Source organism: Globicephala melas, chromosome 17 (genome assembly GCF_963455315.2).
Source record: "Globicephala melas chromosome 17, mGloMel1.2, whole genome shotgun sequence".
In the NCBI taxonomy this organism is placed as follows: Eukaryota; Metazoa; Chordata; class Mammalia; order Artiodactyla; family Delphinidae; genus Globicephala; species Globicephala melas.
Window position 1 is genome coordinate 35,004,371 of NC_083330.1, and position 27,664 is coordinate 35,032,034.

General features: G+C 36.4%; 1 protein-coding gene and 1 pseudogene across 1 annotated transcript in view; both read left to right on the forward strand.

Moving 5' to 3' along the window:
* SLC26A7 (solute carrier family 26 member 7) overlaps positions 1-27,664 on the forward strand; it is a 308,475-nt gene that overhangs the window by 76,410 nt on the left and 204,401 nt on the right. The gene's annotated exons all lie outside the window — the stretch shown is intronic.
* On the forward strand, positions 3,963-4,408 carry LOC115856557 (small ribosomal subunit protein uS10-like; annotated as a pseudogene).

Genomic DNA, 27,664 nt, shown 5'->3' on the forward strand with positions numbered 1-27,664 from the left:
ATGACTGAGTAGTATATATATATATATATATATATATATATATATATATGCTATTGTAAATAATTCTGCAGTGAGCATAGGGGGCATATATCTTTTCAAACCAGTGTTTTTATATTCTTCAGATGAATACCCAGAAGTAGAAGAGCTGGATCATGTAATAGTTCTATTTGTAATTTTTTTAAAAAAATTTATTGGGGTATAATTGATTTACAATGTTCTGTTAGTTTCAGGTATACAGAAAAGTGAATCTGTTATACATAGACATATATCCACTCTTTTTTAGATTCTTTTCCCCATAAGCCATTACAGAGTACTGAGTAGAGTTCCCTGTGCTATACAGCAGGTCCTTATTAGTTATCTACTGTATATATATGCCATTTGCAGCAACATGGTTGGACCTAGAGATTCTCATACTGAGTGAAGTAAGTCAGACAGCGAAAGACGAATATCATATGATATTACTTATATGTGGAATCTCAAAAAAGGCTACAAATGAACTTATCTACAAAACCAAAGTAGAGTTACAGATGTAGAAAATAAACTTATGGTTACTGGGGAGTAAGAGGTATGGGGAGGGATAAATTGGAAGATTGGGTGTGACACATACATATTTTTAATTTGTTGAGGAACCTCCATACTGTTTTCCATAGCAGCTGCACCAATTTACATTCCCACCAACGGTGCATGGAGGTTCCCTTTTGTCCACACCCTTGCCAACACTTGTTTCTTGCCTTTTTGATAATATCGATTCTAATGGGTGGGCGGTGGTATCTCATTGTGGTTTTGATTTTCATTTCCCTAATAATTAGTGACATTGAACATCTTTTCATGTGCCTGTTGGTCATCTGTACGTCTTCTTTGGACAAATGTCTATTCAGATCCTCTGTCCATTTTTAAATCAGGGTTTTTGTTGTTTTATGAGTTCTTTATATATTTTGGATATTAACGCCTTATTTGATATATGATTTGCAAATATCTTCTCCCATTTGGAGGTTGTCTTTTCATTGTGTTGATGGTTTCCTTTGCTGTACAAAAGTTTTGAGTGTGATGTAGTCCTTTTTATTTTTGCTTTTTTTTCCTTTGCCTGATGAGACATATCCAGAAAGATGTTGCTAAGGCCAGTGTCAAAGAGTGTGCTGCCTATGTTTTCTTCTAGGAGTTTTATGGTTTCAGGTTTCACATTCAAGTCTTGATGTTTATTTTTGTGTATGATGTAAGATAGTGGTCTAGTTTCATTTTTTGTATATGGCTGTCCAATTTTCCCAACACCATTTATTGAAAAACTATCTTTTCTCCATTGTATGTTCTTTGCTCCTTTGTTGTAAATTAACTGTCCATTTATGTGTGAGTTTATTTCTGAACTCTCAATTCTGTTCCACTGATCTGTGTGTATGTTTTTCTGTCAATACCATGAGGTTTTAATTATTTTTGCTTTGTAGTGTAATATGAAATCAGGAGTGTCATACCACCACTTCTTTTTCCTAAGGCACACTAACGTCTTATTGACTAAGATAAAACCTTCATTCCACTTAAAAATGAGTAGAAGCTGAAAACCCAGGCTTGGTTACTCCTAACATCACTTTGTTCTTGCTTTTAAAGCTTTAAATTTTTTTTTCCACAAGAGAAACTGACAGAAACCAGGGAAGTAGTGCTGGGGTGAGAATTTGACTCCTTTTCTCTGAAGGACAACAGGAAAGTAGGGGAAAAATTCTTATGAAAATATATATACAGTTTGCATAGACCAGTAGTTTTTGGAAGTGTGGTTCTGTCCAGCATCATCCACATCACTTGAGAACTTGTTAGAAGTGCAGATTATTTGTCCCCACCCCAGACCACTGAATCAGAAACTGGGGGAGTATGGCCCAACAGTCTGTGGTTGAACAGCTCCTCCAGGTGATTTTGATGCACACTCTTATTTGAGAACCCCAGGGACAGATTAAGATAAGTTTGCTGTGGGTTCAGAAAAGCAAGAAATTTAATTATAATTTATGTTTAAACCCCACTAGAAATATGTTTCTTCATGTACCTATTTGGTGGTTCTTCTTGTGGAAAGCTGAGTGATTTCTCTTCTTACATGTATTTTATTACCATGTTACCTTCCTAACTAGGCCCTTTATTAGTTCACTTCAGGACATACTCCTTCATGCATCAGGGTGGCCTCTGGCATACCTGGGAAGCTAAATCAATGGAGCACAGCTGAGAGGCTATCAATTCCAAAGAAAGCAAGGGTCAGTCCCCACTGAGACAGAGTCGGGACCTCGAGGTAAATTTCTAAAGGCTCCATTAACCAAGAATGCATTTTAAACAAAAATAAAAAACAAGGTACAAATGAAAGTCATAGGAGTTCACTTAAAAATGAGTTACAGGAATAAACTGTATGTTTATTGAGGGAAAACTACTGAGAAAATTGATTTTGATTAGGGAAATATTTTTATACAACTTATGTTGTTGAAAAGAGTGTTTTGTTTACCATTTTAATCTCATGACTTCAGCGGCAATTTATGTGCTGTCTTCGTTCTGGGGAGAAAACTGTATTCATTTATCTATGTACTCATTTATTCAACAAATATTTCAGGTACTCTTGAAGCTCGGGGGAGATGAAGAGACTCTTGACTCTCTGCCTCCACATTTTCACCCCATCCTCTTCATATCTCAAGGCACTGAGACTTAGTTTCTGCCCTATTCCAAAACTGGTCTTTCAGAGGTCATCAGTGACTTGCTACCAATCCAGCTGCTCCTTATCTGGCTGTTCTTCTCTGTAGGTTTGGGCTTGATTGACCATCTTCTGCCTCTTGGAACTGTATGCCTTAGGATCGTTCTTTATTTCTCTGATGGCCTTTTCCCCATACCTTTAACTGAATTCTCTTCTATACCTTCATTCAAAAACAAGGGTTCTATGAGATTTCTCTACTTAGTCCCATTTTATTCTCTCTTAGCACTTTTTCTTTACCTGAAGGAACTCACCTACTCTTATCAGTTTCATTTAGCTTCATTTATCACACCTAGGTGGGTAGCTGCTAAATCTCTTTCTTCATTTTTAACCCATGTTTCCAAGCTCTTCAATTTCAACATATCCAAAATAGAGTTGATTCTCTTCTTCACAAATTATTTATTCATGTATTAGGCAAATATTTATTGAGGGGTTACTGTCTACCAGGCACTGTTTTCTGTTCTAAAGATATAGCAATGAACAAAACTGACAGGGTCTCTGATTTCAGAAAGCTTATGTTCTGATGGGGTGGGGGAGGCAAACCATAAAACCAGGAAAATAATATGGTGATATGTACTTTGAAGAGAAGTAAAATAAGATTCGAGAGATAGAGAAATTATGAGAATACTTTTTATACAGGGTAGTCTGTGTCTGATAAAGTAATATTTGATAAATAATCAGAAACAAGTGAGGGAATGAGTCCTGTGGGTATAATGAATAGGAATCAATTGAGTGTTTGAAAGGCATAAAGTTCAGGATGATGCTGGAAAGCATCAAATAACTGAATGTGTGCTAAAGAGAAAGCATGACTCTGAGGTCAAGAGATTTAGTGTTGCTGGATGCATGGTCATGCATCAAGTGTCACCATGAGAACTAGACTGGGGAGGATGCATCTGCTTCTGCCCTGTGGGACAACCCTGTGTTCTGAATCATTATTTAATTAAATCAGAAATTAATCTTACTCCGCATAAATGTGGGTGTCTGTATGCATGTGAGTTTGTGGTCTCTTCTTGCCAATCTATAATCCTTCCAAAATGTTGGAATCTGAAACACTGCAAAGTATTTTTATTTTCTAACAATTACAACCAACCTTTATTTATTCAAGTAAAATTGAAGCAATTGGAGCATTAATTTTTTGTGAATTTTTTGGATTTAATATTTTTCATTTTTTCTCTTCTGTGGGTACTCTCTGGAAGTTTTTTGGTTCACTCACATTTGCCTCATAAAGACACAGGAGAGCTCTTGGAGGAAGATGCGGTCATTGCTGCAGCAGAGCCTCAGGCCACCCACTCATGCTCCTGACTCACCGCTGTTTGCCCTCGCTGAGGAACAAGTTGGTCAGGAAGCCATGCCACAGCCATGGCTTTACAGATACCGGACTGCCGTGGAGCCAGAGGTGGCGATTCACCGGATTAGAATCACCCTCACTAACCGCAACGTTGAAGTCTTTGGAGAAGGTATGTGCTGAACTGATCAGAGACGCTAAGGAGAAAAATCGTTCGGATGCCTACCAAGACTCTGAGAATAACTACAAGGAAAACTCCTTGTGGTGAAGGTTCTAAGACTTGAGATCATTTGCAGTTGAGGATCCACGAGTGACTCATTGACCTGCACAGTCCTTCTGAGATCTTCAAGCAGATCACGTCCATCAGTATTGAGCCAGGAGTCGAGGTTGAAGTCACCACTGCAGATGCTTAAATCAACATTTTAAATAAATTGATAATCAGTTGTTAAAAAAAAAAAGTAAAAAAGAGAAACTCAAGTCTCTTTTACTGTTATACATTGTTATCATCTGTGTTGTGAGGAAGTAGTTTCAAAGAGAAAAAAAAAATTTAGGATTAGTAATAATTCAAGAATAATTTCTGATTATTAACATTTCTATGTTTCCTTTGTTTACATAATCCAAGATAGATTTTCTCTATGTAATTACCGAAGAGCTCTAACAAGTTTTCAGAATGATGTTAGTTGAATCCAGTGGGTAAAGAATCAGTAGATCTTGGGACTTCCCTGGTGGCACAGTGGTTAAGAATCCACCTGCCAGTGCAGGGCACATGGATTTGATCCCTGGTCCAGGAAGATCCCACATGCCATGGAGCAACTAAGCCTCTGCGCCACAACTACTGAGCCTGCAATCTAGAGCTGGGGAGCCTAGAGCCCATGCTCCACAGCAAGAGACGCCACTGCAATGAGAAGCATGTGCACCAAAATGAAGAGTGGCGCCCGCTCACCACAACTAGAGAAAGCCCATGCAGCAATGAAGACCCAACACAGCCAAAATTAAATAAATAAATTAATTAATTAAAAAAAATCAATAGATCTAGCTAAAGCACTGATAATTGTTTTTCTATAATCAAAGCAATAAGCCATTAAGGATATTTGCTCTTTTTGAAAGTTATGTTGAAAAACATTGTTTTCTTTTATACTATCATATTTGTTAATGGAGATTACTGAGAAAGTTTTAAATGAAGGTAGATTTAATTTTTTTGCTGAATAAGTCTTCTAAAATCTCTAAAATAAACACTTGGAACCTTCATTGGCATTTTTTCATAAAATAGCTCTTTGCATGATCCTTGTTGTGTAGGTTATTTTCTAGACTGCAGCTGTGAGATAATAAATGGCTGGAAGTCTCCTGCACTTGCTAAAGAATTGTTTTGCTTCTTGGCACAGAGAAAGTCCTTGTACAGATTTTCTGCACACTTGCTGCTGGAACTTTGGGAGCCTTCTGTAGGCCACAGGGCTCCATATCTCATGAAGGTTATTGAAGCTATTGGAGTTCAAGAGGGCCCTTGAGACCTAGACCAGACCTGGCACACCAGGATTAACGAGGAGACTTTTAATTAATTCTCATCCCACTCAGTGGGTGTCCTGAGGGTCCAGAGAAGTCCCCTATGGTGGAAGGGAGTCCAGGACATGTGCCCTGTTTCTAGGTACAGCATTGGAGTGAGTGAAGATGGCAACACTACAAGTAAACATGGGGGTTGGTGGTGGATCAGTGAGCTACAAAAGCTAAAAGAGAAAAGCTGCTTCAGAAAGCAGGATTTTAGATTCTGTGTCTTTATTCATGCCTTGCCACTAGGTTCAACAGTACCATTTTTTTAGATTACATATATATGTGTTAGCATACGGTATTTGTTTTTCTCTTTCTGACACTTCACTCTGTATGCCAGTCTGTAGACCCATCCACCTCACTACAAATAACTCAATTTCATTCCTTTTTATGGCTGAGTAATATTCTGTTGTATAAATGTGCCACATCTTCTTTATCCATTCGTCTGTCGATGGACATTTAGGTGTTTCCGTGTCCTGGCTATTGTAAATAGTGCTACAATGAACATTGTGGTACATGTATATTTTTTGAATTATGGTATCTCAGGGTATATGCTCAGTAGTGGGATTGCTGGGTCATATGATAGTTCTAATTTTAGTTTTTTAAGGAACCTCCACTATGTTCTCCATAGTGGCTGTATCAATTTACATTCCCACCAACAATGCAAGAGGGTTCGATTTTCTCCACACCCTCATCATTTTTTGATGATGGCCATTCTGACCGGTGTGAGGTGATACCTCATTGTGGTTTTGATTTGTGTTTCTCTAATGATTAGTGATGCCAAGCATCTTTTCATGTGTTTGCTGGCAATCTGTATCTTCTTTAGAGAAATGTCTATTTAGGTCTTCTGCCAATTTTTGGATTGGGTTATTTGTTTTTTTTGATATTGAGCTGCATGAGCTGTTTGTATATTTGAACAATTAATCATTTGTCCATTGATTCCTTTGCAAATATTTTCTCTCATTCTGAGGGTTGTCTTTTCATCTTGTTTATGGTTTCCTAAGCTGCACAAAAGATTTTAAGTTTCATGAAGTCCCATTTGTTTACATTTTTTAAAATTTCCATTACTCTAGGAAGTGGGTCAGAAAGGATCTTGCTGTGATTTATGTCATAGAGTGTTCTGCCTATGTTTTCCTCTAAAAGTTTTATATTTTATAAGGTCTGGCCTTAGATTTAGGTCTTTAATCCATTTTGAGTTTATTTTTGTGTATGGTGTTAGGAAGTGTTCTAATTTCATTCTTTTACATATAGCTGTCCAGTTTTCCCAGCACCACTTATTGAAGAGGCTATCTTTTTTCCATTCTATATTCTTGTCTCCTTTATCAAAGATAAGGTGACCATATGTGTGTGGGTTCATCTCTGGGAGTTCCATCCTTTTCCATTGATATATATTTCTGTTTTTGTGCCAGCACCATACTGTCTTGATTACTGTAATTTGTAGTATAGTCTGAAGTCAGGGAGCCTGATTCCTCCAGCTCTGTTTTTGTTTCTCAGGATTGCTTTGGCTATTTGGGGTCTTTTGTGTTTCCATACAAATTGCGAAATTTTTTGTTCTAGTTCTGTGAAAAGTGCCATTGGTAATTTTATAGGGCTTGCATTGAATCTGTAGATTGCTTTGGGTAGTATAGTCATTTTCACAATATTGATTCTTCCAATCCAAGAATATGGTATATCTCTCCATCTGTTTGTATTGCCTTTGATTTCTTTCATCAGTGTCTTACAGTTTTCTGCATACAGTTCTTTTCCTCCTTATGTAACTTTATTCCTAGGTATTTCATTCTTTTTGTTGCAATGGTAAATGGGAGTGTTTCCTTAATTTCTTTCTGATTTTTCATTGTTAGTGTATAGGAATGCATGAGATTTCTGTGCAGTAATTTTGTATCCTGCTACCTTATCAAATTCATTGATTAGCTCTAGTAGTTTTCTGGTGGCATCTTTTGGATTTTCTATGTATAGTGTCATGTCATTTGCAAACAATACAACTTTACTTCTTTTCCAGTTTGGATTCCTTTTATTTCTTTTTCTTCTTTGATTGCTGTGGCCAGGACTTCCAAAACTCTGTTCAATAAAAGTGGCAAGAGTGGGCACCCTTGACTTGTTCCTGATCTTAGAGGAAATGCTTTTAGTTTTTCACCATTGAGAATGATATTTGCTGTGGGTTTTTCATATATGGCCTTTATTATGTTGAAGTACATTCCCTCTTTGCCCACTTTCTGGAGAGTTTTTATCATAAATTGGTGTTGAATTTTGTTGAAAGCTTTTTCTGCATCTATTGAAATTATCATATGGTTTTATCCTTCAATTTGTTAATTTGGTGTATCACATTGATTGATTTGCATGTATTGAAGAATCCATGCATTCCTGGAATAATCCTCACTTGATCATGGTATATGATAGTTTTAATGTGCTGCTGGATTCTGTTTGCTAGTATTTTGTTGGGGATTTTTGCATCTATGTTCATCAGTGATATTGGTCTGTAGTTTTCTTTTTTTTGTGACATCTGTATCTGGTTTTGTTATCAGGGCGATGGTGGCCTCAGAATGCATTTGGAGTGTTCCTCCCTCTGCTATGTTTTGGAAGATATTGAGAAGGATAGGTGTTAGCTCTTCTTTAAATGTTTGATGTAATTCACATGTGAAGCCATCTCATCCTGGGCTTTTCTTTGTTGGAAGATTTTAAATCACAGTTTCAGTTTCAGTGCTTGTGATTGCCCTGTTCATATTTTCTAATTCTCCTGGTTCAGTCTTGGAAGGTTGTACTTTTCTAAGAATTTGTCCATTTCTTCCAGGTTGTCCATTTTATTGGCATATAGTTCCTTGTAGTAGTCTCTCATGATCCTTTGTATTTCTGTGGTGTCAGTTTTTACTTCTCCTTTTTCATTTCTAATTCTGTTGATTTGAGTCTTTTCCCTTTTTTTCCTGATGAGTCTGGCTAATGGTTTATCAATTTGTTTATCTTCTCAAAGAACAAGCTTTTAGTTTTATTGATCTTTGCTATTGTTCCCTTCATTTATTTCTGATCTTATCCATTTCTTTTTCATTCATTTCTGATCTGATATTTATGATTTCTTTCATTCTGCTAACTTCAAGGTTTTTTTGTTCTTATTTCTCTAATTGCTTTAGGTGTAAGGTTAGATTGTTTATTTGAGATTTTTCTTGTTTCTTGAGGTAGTATTGTATTGCTATAAACATCCCTCTTAGCTTTTGCTGCATCCCATAGGTTTTGTGTCATTACATTTTCATTATCATTTGTTTCTTGGTATTTTTTGATTTCTTCTTTGATTTCTTCATTGATCTCTTGGTTATTTTAGTATTGTTTGGCCTTTGTGTGTTTGTACTTTTTACAGTTTCTTTTTTCCTGTAACTGATATCTAGGCTCATAGCATTGTGGTCAGAAAAGATGCTTGATATGATTTCAATTTTTAAAAATTTAACGAGGGTTGATTTGTGACCCAAGATGTAATCTATCCTGGAGAATGTTCATATGCACTTGAGAAGAATGTATATTCTATTGTTTTTGGATGTATGTCCTATAAATATCTGTTAAGTCCATATGGTCTAATGTGTCATTTAAAGCTTGTGTTTACTTAGTTATTTTCATTTTGGATGATCTGTCCATTGGGGTAAGAGGGGTGTTAAAGTCCCCTACTATTATTGTGTTAGAGTCAATTTCCCTTTTTATGGCTGTCATCATTTGCCTTATGTATTGAGGTTCTCCTATTTTGGGTGCATAAATATTTACAATTGTTATGTCTTCTTCTTGGATTGATCCCTTGATCATTAGGTAGTGTCCTTCCTTGTCTCTTGTAATAGTCTTTATTTTAAAGTGTATTTTGTCTGATATGAGAATTACTGCTCCAGCTTTCTTTTGATTTCTATTTGCCTGGAATATCTTTTTCCATCCCTTCACTTTCAGACTGTATATGTCCCTAGGTCCAATGTGGGTCTCTTGTAGACAGCATGTATATGGATCTTTTTTTGTCCATTCAGCCAGTCTGTATCTTTTGGTTGGAGCATTTAATCCTTTTACATTTAAGGTCATTATTGATATGTATTTTTGTATTATCATTTTCTTAATTGTTTTGGGTTTGTTTTTGTAGGTGTTTTCCTTCTCTTGTGTTTCCTTCCTAGAGAAGTTCCTGTAGCATTTGTTGTAATGCTGGTTTGGTGGTGTTGAATTCTCTTAACTTTTGCTTGTCTATAAAGCTTTTGATTTTTTCATCAAATATGAATGAGATTCTTGCTGGGTAATCTTGGTTATAGGTTTTTCCCTTTCATCACTTTAAATATATCCTGTCACCCTCTTCTGGCCTACAGAGTTTCTGCTGAAAGATCAGCTGTTAACCTTAGAGGGATTCCCTTATATGTTATTTGTTGCTTTTCCCTTACTGCTTTTAATATTTTTTCTGTGTTTAATGTTTGTTAGTTTGATTAATGGGTGTCTCTGCATGTTTCTCTTGGGTTTATCCTTTACGGGACTCTGCACTTTCTGGACTTGACTATTTCCTTTCCCATGTTGGGGAAGTTTTTGACTATAATCTCTTCAAATATTTTCTCAGACCCTTTCTTTTTATCTTCTTCTTCTGGGACACCTATAATTTGAATGCTGGTGTGCTTAATGTCCCAGAGGTTTCTGAGTCTGTGCTGCATTCTTTTCATTCTTTGTTCTTTATTCCACTCTGCAGCAGTTATTTCCACCATACTGTCTTCCAGTTCACTTATCCGGTCTTTTTCCTCAGTTATTCTGCTATTGATTCCTTCTAGAGTATTTTTAATTTAAGTTATTGTGTTGTTCATTACTGTTTGTTTGCTCTTTAGTTTCTTTACGTCCTTGTTAAATGTTTCTTGTATTTTCTCTATTCTATTTTCAAGATTAGATCATGTTTACTATCATTACTCTGAATTCTTTTTCAGGTAGTTTGCCTACTTCCTCTTCATTTATTTGGTGTTATGGGTTTTTATCTTGCTTCTTTGCCTGCAAGATATTTCTCTCTCTTCTCATTTTGTCTAATTTATAGTATTTGAGGTCTCCTTTCCCTAGGCTGCAGGGTTGTAGTTCCTCTTGCTTCTGTTCTCTGCCCCTGGTGGTGAGGTTGGTCCAGTGGCTTGTGTAAGCTACCCGATGGGAGGGACTGGTGCCTGTATTCTGGTGGGTAGAACTGAGTCTTTTACCTCTGATAAGCAGGGCCCTGTCAGGTTGTGTTTTGGGACATCTGTGAGCTTAGTGTGACTTTAGGTCGTCTGTGTGCTGATGGGTGGGTTTGTGTTCCTGTCTTGTTTGCTGTTTGGTGTGAGGCGCCCAGCACTGGGAGCTGCAGGCAGTTCAGTGGAGCTGGGTCTTGGTGTCAGATAGTGGCCTCCATGTGAGCTCTTTCCCTGGGGCTGGGAATTCTCTAGTGGTCCAATGTCCTGGACTTGGTTCTCCCACCCCAGAGCCTCGGGCCTGACTTCTGGTTGGGGAACCAAGACTTCACATTTTGCTTGTCCTGGCAATAAAGGGGATTAAAAAAAATTTTTTTTAAAGACTAACAGAACTCCAGAAAAATGGTAAAAAGTAAAATCGAACAAACAAAAACAGAAACGAGGAAACACGCACACACAAAAAAGAAATAAAAGAGAATCAAATAAAACAAAAAGCAAGAGAACAACAGACAAACAAAAGAACCCAAGAATGAAATCAAACAATTAAAAAGAAAACTAACGAAAACACAAAACCACAAAACAAAACCAAAGCAGAGTGCCAACTAAAGAATGAAGCAAAGAAACAAAACAAACTGAGAAAAATGATAAAAGAAAAGAAAGAAAAAGAAAAAGGGGAAAGAAGACCGAACAACAGAAAAGCAATGTAGAAATAGAAATTAAAAAAGTATAATATTAAAAAAATGACAAACCAATCCCCAGACAAATGGTAAAAACAAAATCAAATAAACAAAAACAGAAACAAGGAAACACACACACATACAAAAGAAACAAAAACAGGACCAAATAAAACAAAAAGCAAGAGAACAACCAGACAAGCAGAAGAACCCAAGAGTGAAATCAAACAATTACAATCAAAAATATCAAAAACACAAAACCTAAAAACAGAACCAAAGCAGTGTGCCCACTGAAGAATAAAGCACAGAAACAGAAGAAACTGATAAAAATGATTAAAATTTTAAAAAAGGGAAGAAACACAGAACAACACAAAAGCAAAGTAGAAATGGAAGTATAAAAAATAAGTTAAAGAAAAAGAAGAAAAAAATTAGGGAAAAGAACACAGAACAGAAAAGCAAAGTAAAAATAGAAATATGTATTAAAAAAATAAAAACGATGTTACAAAACACAAAGATCCCAAAAGACTAAATAAAAAAGTAAAACAACAAACAAAAAAAGCCATAACCAACAGCAGAATGAGTCAACACATATTAAAAAGAATAGTAATAATTATATTTCCCTGAGTCTCAGCTGTAAGTGTCCTTGCATACACTGTGAGCCACAGCCCACTTCTGCCTCCCCAAGAGGCTCTCCTCTGCCTCTGGGCTGGTCTCTGGACTTGCTGTGGGCCCTGTGGGGACCATTCAGACTCTGATCTGGCCCAATTCCTGCGTGTACTTGCCTCCAAAGTCCTCAGCTGCCAGAGCTAGACTGTTATCTTTTGTGGGAACACTCACTGTCTACTCAGATATTACGTAGACACAGGGTCTACCTAGTTGATTGTGGGGATTTAATCTGCAGCTTGTGAAGCTCATGGAAAGATTTTTGATCCTCTTCTTTAGTCGCCCCATCCCTGGGGTTCAGCTTTGGTTTTATCCCTGCCTCAGCATGTGGTCCACCCAGAGGAGTCTGGTCCTGAGGCTGCCTTGGAGATCTTGGGTCTGCCCCAGTGAGAACAGGGTGCAGAGGTGGTATGACTGCTTGGATCACAGAAGCCCTGGGATGCACCAAATGTTCAGGGAAGCTGGTGGCCACAGGCACAAGAGATATGGCCCTAGTGAGGGTCTTTTCTAGCTCCTGGCATAAGTGCATGAGGACCAGCCCTGAGGGGGCTGTTTTTATTGCCCTGAAGCCGGCGTGTGAGGGCCAGCCCTGAGAGGGCTGCTTTTATTGTCCATGCAGGCTCTGGCATGTGGGGAGAGAGAGGCTACAATAGTGGTTCTTCTCCCTGCGTGGGACTCAGCAGTAGCGCCTGCTTCCATGGCAGTCCAGTCTGCCTCCATAGGCATTCGTTGCTATGGATTTCCTCCCTCCCATCCCCTCAGTCTGTCTCCCCACAGCCAACAGCAGTTCTCACCGTGGGCCTGTTCTCCAATCCCAACTCTCCAGCTCCCAGCCCCCTTGCACACCTGTGAACACACATCCCAGTCCAGTGTACATAGGGCTGTGGTACAGACCATCTGTGTAGTTCTCACTCTGTCACGTCTGCCACAGATTGGCTGCTTCACCCTCTTCCAGCAGCCTCAAATGCCTCCCTTCTCTCTCAATCGATTTCCCTATCAGAAAGAGGTTTCCTCAAATTCGGGAATCTCTCCTCTGCTTCAGTTCCCCTGTGCCAGTGTGCAGGTCCCATCCCGATTCCTCTCCTCCTCCTCCTCCTCCTTTCTTTTTCTTGTCCTGCCCAGTTATGCAGGGATATTTATAGTCCTTTCCCATGTCCAAGGTCTTCTGCTAGTGTTCAGCCAGTGTTCTGTGAGTATTGTTGCATCAATAGGTGTATTCCTGATGCATCCATGGAAAGAGATGAATTCCACATCCTCCTACTCTTCCACCATCTTAACTGTCCTGGATGTATTTTAAAAGTATATGTGAGTACCTACCTGATAGAAATATTCATGGAATTAAATTCTTTCAATTTAAGCACTTTCAGAGGTTATCTAACCAAGTGAATCTGTTCGTAATATGTGATTTGTATTTTTGTTCATATGAGGATCTGTGTTATGAACTAGAATTCTGATACATTATATTTTTAGAGAGGTATTTAGAGAAAGTGAGAGAATCTTTCATGTAACAGATACCAGTTATCTTACCACTAATTCCAAACTTCTCATTTCATGAAAGGAATTATTTGTTAGAAAAATATTTTTCCACTGTACTATTTTTCTTACAATGCTAAGGGGGTTCCTATTTGCTTAGTACTGATATATTTTCCGGGGTGTATGTCCCATAATCAGTTCTAGTTGAGCATGTCTTGCTGAATTTCAGAAGCATCTAAGGAAATCACAGTGGTTTGGCATGGGGAAACCATAGTGCCAGAATGCTTGAGTAGGTGACAAGGAGGGGGGAAAGTAGTGAAGATGTTGCCAGGCATGCTAAATTTGTTTATTTTGTGGTGCTAGTGTTTGTTGAATTAACACTCACAGGACTCTAAGTATTATATAAAATATCAGGCACTGCCTATGCCTAGCAGGCTTATGATGCAACTCTGTGTAGCTTCAATGTATACAAAATGTTGATTTGTCTAGGGGGAAAAACATTTAGACAATACAGATGATTGAACGGGGTGATCTCTTGAAATTATTTTTGGTCCTGTGGTTCCAAGAAGGGCTATGTATTTCTAAACCTGGTGATTACTGACAAATTAAGGTGTGAAAACTCTAGCCAAGAATGCTGCTCAGTGCTCATTGGGAGAGCTGAAGTATATTGGGAATATTCCCAAGCTGGTGGAGAATACCCTGGATTTGCAAGATGCTTTCATGACCGATTGTACTCAAATTTTGCTTTTTTAGTATGCTTTTGAGAGCCTGATGAAGAAGCAAACCTGAAACAAAGAATAATTTATTTTAGCCTAGTTAAGACTCATCAGATTGACCCTTTCATTAAGGGGACTGTAAAGCACCGTAAAGCAGAGTGAGCCCCAGAAGGAAAGAAGAGGAAATGTGAAGAGAAAAAGGAATAAAGAAGTTGATCACTGAAGAGACAGTGTGGAAAAACAGTAGGCAGCTTTCCCCTCAGAAAACATGGGAGAGGAGCATATAACCTGACATCTTGCTTTTCAAACAAATATGTTTCTGAAGTCTGAAAAGGTAAAGTAACTTGTTCAAAATCATACAGTCTGTCAGTGGAAAAGCCTAAACTCTTAGCTTAGTTCAATGTGTTTTATTTCAGCTATGCCTATAACTTGCCCATAGAGTCTTCCAGAAAACCAGAATTTCTACAACATATCTCTTTAATTTCCTTGCTGCTACACAAATGCTGTTCTTTAAACATTTAAGTGCAGTTATTGCCTTTTAGCCCTGTGACCCTCCTTTACTCTGTCCTTTATCTCTTTTCTTCTCCAACACCCTTAAGGATGGTATTCTAAATCTGAGTTTTCAGAAACATCTGCTTATTCCAAATAGATTAGATGGCAGATATAGAAGACTGGGACAATGAAAAGAATGGATTTAATTTTGCTGTGAATCTGAAATTCATTTTCATATTTAACTTAGTTTAATTTCTCTTCAACTGGTATACATATAGGCATACCTTGGAGATATTTTTTGTTCTAGACAATTTATGTCAGAGAACCAAAAATTTTTGGTTCTCTGATGTAAATTATAGCAATACTTTTTGGATCTGTCTCCTAAAGCAAAGGAAATAAAAGCAAAAATAAACACATGGGACCTAATCGTATAAGCTTTTGCACAGCAAAGGAAACCATTGACAAAACAAAAAGACAACTGTTGAATGGGAGAAAATATTTGCAAATGATATGACTAATAAGGAGTTAACCAAAATATATAAACAGCTTGTACAACTCAACATCAAAAACAAACAACTTGATTAAAAAATGGGCAGAAGACCTGAATAGACATTTTTCCAAAGAAGACATACAGATGGCCAACAGGCACATGAAAGGATACTCAAAATGACTAATCATCAGAGAAATGAAAATTAAAACTACAGGTGACCTCACACCTGTCAGAATGGCTATCATCAAAAAGACCACAAAGAAATTTTGGCAAGGATGTGGAGAAAAGGGAATTCTCATACGCTGTTGTTGGGAATGTAACTTGGTGTGTCCATTATGGAAAACAGTATGTAGGTTTCTCAAAAAACTAAAAAATTAAACTATCATATGACCCAGCAATTCCACACTTGGGTATTTATAAAAAAAAAAAAACCCACAAAAACACTAATTTGAAAAGATACATGTACCCCAATGTCCATAGCAACATTATTTACAATTGCCAAGATATGGAAACATCCTAAGTGTCCATCAACAGATGAATGGATAAGGAAGATGTAGTATACACATACAATGGAATACTAATCAGCCATAAAAAAGAATGAAATTTTGCCCTTTGCAACAACATGGATGGACATGAAGGGTATTAAACTTAGTGAAATAAACCAGACAGAGAAAGACAAATAATGTATATCACTTATATGTGGAATCTAAAAAATAAAGCAAGTGAGTGAATATAACAAAACAGAAACAGAGTGACAGTTATAGAGAACAAACTAGTGGTTACCCGTGGGGAGAGGGAATGGGGGAGGGGCAAAATAGGGGTAGAGGATTAAGAGGTACAAACTGCTATGTACATATAAGATAAATAAGTTACAAGGATATATAATACAATACAAGAAATATAGCCAAAATTTTATAGTAACTATAAGTAGAATATAACCTTTCAAACTTGTGAATCACTAAGTTGTACACCTGAAATTTGTATATTGTACATCAGCTATACCTCAATAAAAAAACAAACAAAATTTATGCTTACACCAGACTATAGTCTATTAAGTGTGCAATAGCATTATGTCTAAAAAAAAGTACATGCCTTAATTAAAAAATACTTTATTGCTAAAAAATGCTAACCAACACCTGAACTTTCAGTGAGTCTTACAGTAACATCAAAGATCACTGATCACCATGACAAATATAATAATAATGAAAAAGTTTGAAGTATTGCAAGAATTACCAAAACGTGACACCGAGACATGAAGTGAGCAAATGCTATTAGAAAAAATGGTGCTGATAGATTTGTTCAACACAGGGTTGCCATTAACCTTCAATTTGTGAAAAATGCAATACCTGTGAAATGCAATAAAGTGAAACACAATAAAAAGAGGTATGCCTGTAATTCTCAGTTCTCTGAAATTTTCAGAGTACCTGTTTTTTGTTTTTGTTTTTTTCTCTTCACAGTGTGACCACCATCCTTATAGGTGTGGAATGTTGGTCAAGAATATATTTTGGAGGTCACTAGCTTATAAATTAATTGGTTTTAATAAACTCTGTTGGCCTTATAATAAATTTATTTAAAAATTCTTGCTGAAAGTTTTAAACCTGTTATTTTTTCATAGTGGCTCCCCAAATCTTCATTAGTTGGTTTGTGTATTAGGAAATTCTTATAGATTCCTTAAGTAATAGATTATGTAGAATAGTCATTACTATTAAGTCATTACTAAAGCAGTTATATATGTATGTATACACACACGTATATGTCATAGTTCTTGCATCTATTAAAATTGGGTGGCTCCTCTATTATTTATGAAAATGTTGCAGAGAGACTTAGCAGTAAAGGGCACATATCTTTGCCTTCTTTTCATCTGCATAACATACCTGGCCCATTCTCAATTCTAATGAAGGAATTCAGAAGTTAATTTTTAAGTGTTTGGTGCTCTTAAATAAGACAGCTAAACCTGAATGAGACCTTGTATTTTTTTCAGATGGTAAATGATCATGATTGAAAACAGTCTTATTCAATGAATACACATGTTATGGACAAACAGTCGTCGTGTTGCTAGTTGGTTTTCTCAGATATATTCAGATAAGCAGTACATACATTCAAGGAGAGCATGTCATTCTTTTCCTTGACTAACTCATAAATTAGTTTAAGGCGATTCTGTGATATCTCCTGTTACTTCAAATTTAGCTTTTCTTCTAGTAGCAGTCATTGATGTCCTGCAAATAGACGTGACATGAATTAGTGAAGTGGTTTCCCAGGTATGCTGGAGTTGGAGGTTTTTATGGGATGAAGTGCTCTGGCCTTGTTGCTATACCTAGGACTTCTGCATGGTAGAATTGTATCTAAGCTATCTACCTCTGGTATTGATAGCTCAGTCCCCCTAAGTCCTAAAAATAACCATCAAGAGGAGAAGGAACAACTAGAGGAGATGGAAAGAAATCTTACAGGATTTTTGCTCATGTTTAGGACTGGTTTTAGGGACTGTGGCATGTTCTTTCTAATAAATTATCCATGTGAATATTTTTACTCATTCTTATCAGGAGAAAAAGAGAAAGTCATAATTTCCACCAGTCCAGGAGCATTGTGAAACAATGTCAGTCATGAAATATTTATGAAAGCTTTTGGATGGAGTCTGGGGAAGAAAGAACTGTGAAACGTCTGGGAGCCACAGAAATATTTTGATAATTAAGAATCTTTGGGGATTTAAAATATATATCTAAGAAAGTTTGGTTCTTTAAAAGGAATGATTCCTAATGGATGTTTGAAATGTGTGTGTGTGTGTGTGTGTGTGTGTGTGTGTGTATTTCTCACAAACTTAGGAAATATTTCTAGTAGTCATTGATTAATAACTCTTGAGTCATATCTGAGTTGATATATTAACAGTTTTAATGCAATGTTTACTTAGTTTAACCATCTGTTGACCACTAGTCCATGGGATTCTAGTTTGGAACTTCTATAATAGTCTCATATAAGAAGTAGATTAAGTAGGGTCAGAGTAAAATCTCCCCCAAAGGCTACTTGGGATTCTTAATTTCTCTTGACATTTTTGGAAGTGATCACAAGCTGCATTATTCATTACTTCTTAAAAATTTTACTTACATACATAACCCTAAGAGCTATAAATCTCTTATCTCCTTGAGAGGCCCTCAGGACAGAAGCTATAAAATATAACTGAAGTAGACACTGGTCCCCAGCTAATATAGAAACAAAATTTGTAATTGAATATTTATATCTTAATTTGAGTTTTAGAAAAGCAACATCTTTTCTTTTCCCAAAGAAAATCATAGATCCTCTTGACTGCATGCAAAAGAAAAGAGAAACCTCTAACCTGAATAGATGGAAAATAAATTTGAAGCTGGTAATTAAGTAGGCCTCAAGCTTCATATTTCCAGTTCTCCCCACCATCTCCTCCCCTTCTGCTGAGGTTTTCAGGGAATAGTAGAGTTAGGAGATGCTGTGAGAAGTTCAAAAACTATGAGTAATTTTATAATTAAAACATCCTGGGCAGCAGGAATTTGTTTCTTTAACAAAGTATGTTAGACTGTTAGGTGAAGGTAGGTAAAAGCAGCAGATAGCCAATACTCTTCTGTAGGTAGTGTGTGCATCATTTTAATGCAAAGTGAGACGACTTTGATGTAATATATTATGAAAAATATCAATTACCATCAAAGTCATCACTGACATAAATTCGTTAAGTTCTGTGCAGATTTTGCCCTAGCAACCTTTATCCAGGTGTTCGTAATCGTTCGTTGTTGACAACCACTAGGTGACACTGTTGCTTCACCAAGTTAGTGTAGGAAGCTCCATTAGCTACACAAGTTATACAGGAAGCACTATTGTTTATATTAGCCTGAAATTGGACTAATACTGATCATCAGCATTATTACAAATAGTTCTGACAGTACTATCTATTATATAAAATATACACACGCTTATAATAAAACAAACTATTAAGTACTACTACTGCTGCTGCTACTCCTAGTACCATACACCACAAGACCAATGTCTAAAATTTGTCAACTCTGTGATGACCTTTGTACTTTAATTTAATCCTTCTCTCAATCAAACTTGTAGGAGATTACAAATCTAAGAAGTGGCAGAACTGAAATTCAAACATTGTATGACGGCTTCTCTGGCCCCTTTAGTCACACAGCAAGCTTAGTGATAGGTTACAACCTGAGCTCTGTGATGGTATGTATTTCCAATCAAGTTGTCTATGTCAAAATAAGAGGGCCTATGGAAAAACAGTAGGGTGAGTTTAACATAAACATAATACAGTTTCCTTTCCATTACTTTTTTTAATTGGCATATAGTTGCTTTACAATGTTGTTTCTGTTGTACAATGAAGTGAATCAACTATATGTATACATATATCCCCTCCCTCTTGGACCTCCCTCCTACCCCCACGCCACCCATCTCACTCATCTAGGTCATCACAAAGCACTTTTTAAAAGGTGTTCTTGGAAACTCATATCTGTGAAAAAACTCTGGGTCTATTTGGTATACCTACTAATATTTTTATTCACAGGAGGAAACCTTAATTTAGGATTGCTAGATAAAACACAGGATTCCCATTTAAATTTGTGTTTCAGATAAATGATTTCTTAGCATAAGTATGTCCCATACAAAAATCTGTATTTCTGGTACACAATAAATATATACATTTTTTGTATAAATATGTCCCCAATATTGCATGGGGCATATCTATATTAAAAATAATTTCTTATTTATCTGAAATGCAAATTTAAGTAGGTCTCCTGTATTTTAACTTGCTAAATCTGTCAACATTACCTTATCTATTATTTCAGTTAACTTGGGGCAGTTTAACAAAACTCACTCAATTTTCTCCCTTTCTATCTTGGACTCTCTCCCTTCGCTATTTCCCCCTCCATTCCTGAGGAATATATATTTGTCCTTTTAGAGGATGATCCTATGATCTGTATCCTTTATCCTTTTGCTTCCTGCTTCTCTTCAGACTTGCTCCATTTGTTATCATCATCCCTGTCTCATTTTCACTGTTTTTCTCGCTACCATGTCTTTTTCCCATCTATAAAAGTGATTAGAGATTTGTACCTCAAAAAAACCTCAAGCTTCTTCTCTACCCTATTTGGTTATACTTCTTCAAAGAGCAGACCCTATTTTCTTATCACCCATTTACTCTTCATACAACTGCAACTGGTAATAAAACTTTTCTCCCCAAACTCATTCAACAGCTTTCTAATTGCTAAATTCCATACTTTTCTAAGCTCTCGTCTTTCTTTTTTTTTCCTCTCTATTTGATGGTGTTCCATCTCTAATTCTTTATTTTAGTCTCTCTGTATTTTTTCTCATGGATGAATCATCACCTTCTTCTTGTGATAGAGTCTCAGATTCTCATTGTAGACTGAGAATTGTATCTCCATTGTAGTAATGACATCACCATATAATATACTCAGTCACATAAAAACATTCTTCTTTGACATTTTTTGGCCTCCAATTTTTCTGCTGTATTACGTGGCTTCTACCTCTGCTACATTCTTGCATCTCTCTATTCCTTTTGATTTTCAATCTGATTATATTACCATCAAAAGGAAGAGGATTCTTCAAAAGGATTTAAGATTGACAGTAAAAAAATTGTATTTCATTTTTCTTGCCTTCATCCCCTTAACTGATGATTATCCTGGGACTGCCAGAAGTAAAAGGCATATTCTGTGGTGGGGTTCTTCTTTTCTGGACTTGTGAATAAGTTGATAATCTCTCTGCTTTCAGCTGGTCGATATTTGACAGTGATCTTCTAGTCCATGAGAATGGAGGTTAGATATGAAAGTAATTCTTTTCTCCTGTACCTGAAATGGGTCATCAGATTCATAAATTGCTTTATTGCTGAATGTGATATAGGTACTTTCACTACATTCACTGTTTTGGGCATTATCTGCTTAAGATGCTGATTAGAATGTGAGAAAGATAATACATACAATCTACCTTATTCCTAATCTCAGAAATCAATTCCAGAAGTGAAGTTTAGAACTTGAATTTTTAAATCTATTGTTCTTGGTTTTACAATCCTAATTATGTTAAGTCTCCTGAAGTATAATTCTTCCTCATTCTTGGGACTTCCTTGGGAATGAATAATCCATGGAGATGTATCAGAAAACATTCTGATCATCCAGTGTAATTTTTAAAGCAACCAATTAAAACTGGCTTCAAATAATAAGACTGTTCATTGGATTGGAGACTTTTGGAGTATAAATTTAATTAAGTGGAGTTTTTCTTTTAAGTACAGGTTAATAGGCTGTCCACCAAAAGTAATCCCTTCTCTATAGACAGCTGAAAGAATTGACAGGCATAAATACTTGTGCTACTAAGCATATTCATCACTTCTTACTTCACACGAGTTTTAAGTTTCTAGGTACAGTAAAACCTTGTTTTTATAGATTGAGTTGAGACCCCCAGTCAATTTGTTAAAAGCAGTTTATAGATGAAAATATTTCTCCTGGCTCTCATAAAGAATTAATTTAGATTAATAACTGCTAGAGCAATAATGTTAAGTTTACACTCCCACCAATAACCATGGCATATATCACTAAGAGATTTATGCAAATTTTCTTGCTGAGCATGGATGCACTGCTTCAGAATTCTTCTGAACTCATTTCAGTAATTCAGTTGAAGAACTAATTCATCTGTTTGACCCAGGATATGGATGGCTTTTTTGTTAATCATTTTCAGAATGTAGAACGTATAAATACGAGAAGATAAAGTCAAGAATTTAGGCATTTCAGGATCACCTTGAGGACATGACGAAGGTTAGAGTCTGAAAAGGAAGAATGGAGTTGACATGCAGATCTTCAAACTAAACAGGGATATGTGACCATTTTTGGGGGGAGGATAAATAATGTCATAGTCCAATTCAGAATTTTGATTTCAAGCAAGGCAGATAGAAATAGATTTGTTTTGTTATTCTATTTGGAATCTAAGTAGGCTGGTTTACAAAAAATATAAACTGGATAAGATTGTTCATCCCAGAAGAAGAAAATATTCCATTCTAACTGAATAATGATAGGAAGTAAGACATACATGGTTTTCTTACTTTATGCTTTCAATGCATTAAGGCATATTAAAAAGTCAGTTCAAAACTATTGAAATACATTATTCAAATCGTCTTAGCAACTAATGAAAGAAATTTATAGGCGCTAACAACTAACATTTATCAGTGCTTTTCCCATATGCCAGACATTGTCCTTGGTACTCTACTTATCTAAGTCCTCCCCTCAAAGACCTTGAAAAGTTGGCATGGAATTTTAGCTTTGTTCACCAATGTGCTGGTTGCTTATCCAGTTTCATAGTACAACACTTCAACTATTTCTTTATTCTTGTTCTCCTTTTGATGTGAATAAAAAGTAATGTTCCCCGGGCTTGGTTTATCTCCTCTAGTATATTTTCTTTCTTTCTTTTTTTTTACTGCCAAATATATAGTGAATATGGTACAAAATATCATTGTAATCTATGTGCAATATAGATCTTGCAACTTCTCATGTAAATTTCAGTTATGCCACTAGTTAATTGGGAGAATGAGAACTCTGGTACTATTCCCTACATGCTACTTCATTTTTTTATTTTTTATTTTTTTTTTGCGGTACGCGGGCCTCTCACTGTTGTGGTCTCTCCCGTTGCGGAGCCCAGGCTCCGGACGCGCAGGCTCAGCGGCCATGGCTCACGGGCACAGCCGCTCCACGGCATGTGGGATCTTCCCGGACCGGGGCACGAACCCATGTCCCCTGCATCGGCAGGCGGACTCTCAACCACTGCGCCACCAGGGAAGCCCTACATGCTACTTCTTGAAGTGAAAGAAATGCTTTATGGAAGTCCTAAAAAGCACCTCAAAGATTTGAATTTTCAATAAGCTAAAATTATTTGAGTATTTGTCTACATCTTCCAATAAATGATAAATATTTCTTTCTCTTAATTTGACTCCACTGTCTGAGTTATACTTAGCCACCCAATTTGACTTCCTATGGGGACAAATAAGCTTAAGCACTGAGAATTTCTGAATATTATTATGTACGTTTTGGTAATAAGACATTAGTGGTAGAAACCCATATTTGAATTATGTCATTAAGTAACCAGCAAGAAATGTAATGTAAACCAGCAAGAAAAAACTAGCTCAAAAGAAAAATATGTTTCATGGCTTCAAGGTCCCAGGAAATTCTAAGCATAAGTGCTCTAAATTCCCATTGGGAAGTCAGTTGATCCAGAAAACTAGACATCCTTAAGTACTGTGGAAATCAACATGTAACATGTTGAAGAATGTCCCAATAAGACCACCCAAAGGATGAATTTCTTATACATCTTACTGGCATAAGATGTTAGCCCAAAAAGCCTCATTGGAGCATGAGAACAATATCCACCAAAAAAAATGACATGATTAGTAAGATGTGTATCCTAGTGTTATTTGAAAAAAAAAAAAAAAAAACTCCATAAAACTGGAAGAACCAAAGTATCTATTCCTAGGAAGATGGCTATGTAAACTTTGGTACATCTTTATGGGGGAATATTGTGCACTCATGAAAAAAATGATGTTCTCTAAGAGTTTTTCATGATATAGCAAAGGCTTATAATGTTCAGTGAAATAAAAAAAAGTTATGTGTACCGTATTGTCTCAACTATGTAAAGAAAAATATTTCATAGAAAAAAAATGGAACAAACTATATCAAAAATTTAATCAACAGTGTGATCATGGAACATATCTTTTTGTTTAACACCACCATTTCTATACTTTACAAAACTTTCTATTTTATAATAGTAATTTGATTATGTAATAATCAGAAAAATTAAAACTATTGGAAAAAATAAATGGCTTCTGAATTCTTATCAAAGTGCAGGTGTTCTACGTTTTGCCTTATTGCTCCTTGGCACAAAGTAGGCAAAACCATGGAAGCTGACCACGGAAAGTAAAAGCAATGGAATAAGTAGAAACTTGGGTTTTAATATTTGGTATATATATATATATATGCATTTGGTTATTTTTCAGTTTTGTAAGTTTACTCATATTTCATATACACAATAATTATCTTTTGATAAAAATACTTCTTGTTGCAAGTGAGACCCTAAGAGTAATTATCAGTCCTGAATCTTAGACTAGCTCCCTGTTTCATGCATAAAAAGCTGAGTGACCATTTCTCAGGAATGCTATAAAAATGTTTTCACACTGCTTGAATCCTTTTCATTAGGAGTCACCTCTAGGTACTATTTCAACTTTAAGACTTAAGACCTAATGAGGTAACACTACAAGATCTGTGCTAGTATTGAATTTCCACTAAAAGTAATTGCATAAATCAAACGCTGTTTGAAAGTGTTGGGGAAACTTGCTTTTTTGATGATCCCTTTGTGGAAATATAGGCTGTATGGAGTATTTTAGACATTTTTCTTCTGGGTAACACAGCAATCCCAGAGTCGATTTTTTTTCTCTGTTATTACGATACCTTGTAGATGAGACTCTGTACCCAGGAAGAAAGTCTAATGAAGTTATTAGACAAACTCTATTATCTCTTTTAATAGAAGTACTAAACTGAAAAATTACATGACTACTGAAGACATATTTGATTTCAGTAATAAGTTTGATATGAATTCTTAAGATACCTTTGTGGACAAGATGAAAAAAACATTCTATTTGACTGACTGTTCTCAATTCCTACTAAATAAATTTCAGTCTGAAGGACAGAGTCTAGTAGATGTATCTCGGTTTTCTTATTTATTGATTTGAATAAGGACTTATATGACATGCTTCATCAATTTTTGGGTAATGCTATGGACTGTGTTATGTCTCCCAAAATTCATATGTTAAAGTCCTAACCCCCAATATGATGGTATTTGGAGATGAGGCCTTTAGGAGATAATTAGTTTCAGGTCATGTCATGAGGTACTTCTGCTTTCTCTCTGCTGTATGAAGACAAAGTGAGAATATGGCTCTTTGCAAGCCAGGAAGAGGGCCCTCATCAGGAACCAAATTGGCCAACTCCTTGATCTTATACTTCACAGTCTCCACAACTGTGAGAAATAAATTCCTGTGGTTTAAGTTATCCAGTATCTGGTATTTTATTATGGCAGCCTGAGCTGACTAATAATACAGGTAACAATGTTTGGAGGAATAGCTCATACGTTTAAGTGAAGTACATAATTATCAGTATTAATAATGACTAGATCAGATTCAGAAAGATTTTATCACAACAAATTAATTGACCAGATTCAATATATCAGGTAAGGTTTAATATAAAACTTGATGCTTAGATTTTTATAAAAAGTCTCCTACATAATAAAGGATGGAGAATATATCACTTAACAGAGTAGGTTTGGAAAAAGAGTTTAATTGTATGGTATTGTTTACACTTTTCAAGCCAGAACACAGCTAAGCACTGTTAAATTTTGGTATCACATACTAAAAGGAAAATCGGCAAGTTGTAGCAAATCATGAGGAGGGTGATCATAATGATGGACAATTTTAAAGTCATATTACATGGGGACCTCCCTGGCCTGGTGGCACAGTGGTTAGGACTCTGCACTCCCAATGCAGGGGGCCCGGGTTTAATCCCTAGTCAGGGAACTAGATCTCACATGCATGCCACAACTAAGAAGCCTACCTGCTGCAACTAAGACCCTGCACAACCAAATTAAAAAAACAAAATCCTTCTTCATGTATAAATAAATAAATTAATTAATTAAAAGTCATATTATATGATAATTTCCAGCTAGAATCGAGTTGCAGGAACATTTATCTTCCTGCCTGAAACAAATAAGAACCTGACAAAATATGAAATAATATTGTCAAGATTTTGGACATCGGGCAACAAAAGACAATAATCTTGGAGAGGTTGGAAACAAATGAAATGAGCCCAGTGATTGTCCCAATTTACTGCTAGGAGAGTTTCCAGGCCATTGTGCAGCAGAGTATGAAGGTGGAGGAGAACCCAGTCTCCCTAAGTTGAAGAGAAGGACCTGGAAGTCTGGAGAGGCTGAAGCAGCTGGATTTCACATGGCAGAGTGCCAGAGAGAGAGCCCCAGAAATCTGCACATGTGCATAGTGTTAAGCCAAGTAAAGATTTGCACAGAAGTGTAAGGAATTTACAGACACTGGGAAAATGATTAGAAGGAGCAATCCCAGGGACTCACACAAGGTTCATGTTTCTATTACCCAGAGTGAAAATTCCATAGTCCACAGAGCATCAACTGGCAACGAGTTCTGCCACAATAGTGGGAATAAATGTTGCTCTTGTCCCACCTATCAGTATAATTCAGGTTTGGCTTTTAAGTTTTGAGATGAAGAAAAAGATGGATGGAATTAACAGTAGATTAGACATGGTAGAGTAAAGAATTAGTGAACCTGAAAACATAGTAAGAAAAACTACTCAAAATGAAAGAAAAACATGCCTTAAAAAAATACACAAAGCACTGTTAAACTGTGTGACAACATCAAGTAGCCTAATATATATTTATTTGGAGTTTCCAAAGGACGTAGGATAGAAAATATTTCGGTAGATAATTGCTAGACATTTTCCAAAAGTGTTAAAAACTGTAAACTCACAGATCTAAGAAGCTCAACAAACACCAAGCACAAATAAATAAAGAAATAAATAAGAGCAAAATACGATGGGAGGAAGAAACACCAAGGTACAGCATAATGAAATTACTTTAAACCAATGGTAAATAAAAACCTTTTTTAAAAATAAATTTTTAGAATAGATATTTATTGGAGTATAATTGCTTCACAATACTGTGTTAGTTTCTGGTGTACAGCAAAGTGAATCAGCCATATGCATACATATATCCCCATATTCTCTCCCTCTTACACCTTCCTCCCACCTTCCCTATCCCAAATGAAGTGATAGTAGCATCGAGATACATACACTACCAAATGCAAAACAATTAGCTAGTGGGAAGCAGCAGCATAGCACAGGGAGATCAACTCGGTGCTTTAAGATGACCTAAAGAGAACATCTTAAAAGCCTCTAGAGGATAAAGAAAACATGTACAGAAGAACAATAAAGATGGCAAAAAAAATTCCTTGCTGGAAACAATGCAAGCTAGGTGACAGTGGAGCAATGTCTTTAAAGTACTAAAACAAGAAAAAAATGACAATAACAGCAAAAAATACCTGCCAACCTAGAATTCTACACCTAATGGATTTATCTTTCAAAAACAAAGGCAATGGGGCTTCCCTGGTGGCACAGTGGTTAAGAATCTGCCTGTCAATGCAGGGGACTGGGTTCTAGCCCTGTTCCGGGAAGATCCCACATGCCACGGAGCGGCTAGGCCTGTGAGCCAAAACTACTGAGCCTGCGCGTCTGGAGCCTGTGCTCTGCAATGGGAGAGGCTGTGACAGTGAGAGGCCCATACACCATGATGAAGACTGGTCCTGCGCTCGCCACAACTGGAGAAAGCCTTCACGCAGAAACGAAGACCCAACACAGCCAAAAATAAATAAATAAGTTTATTAAAAAAAAGAAAC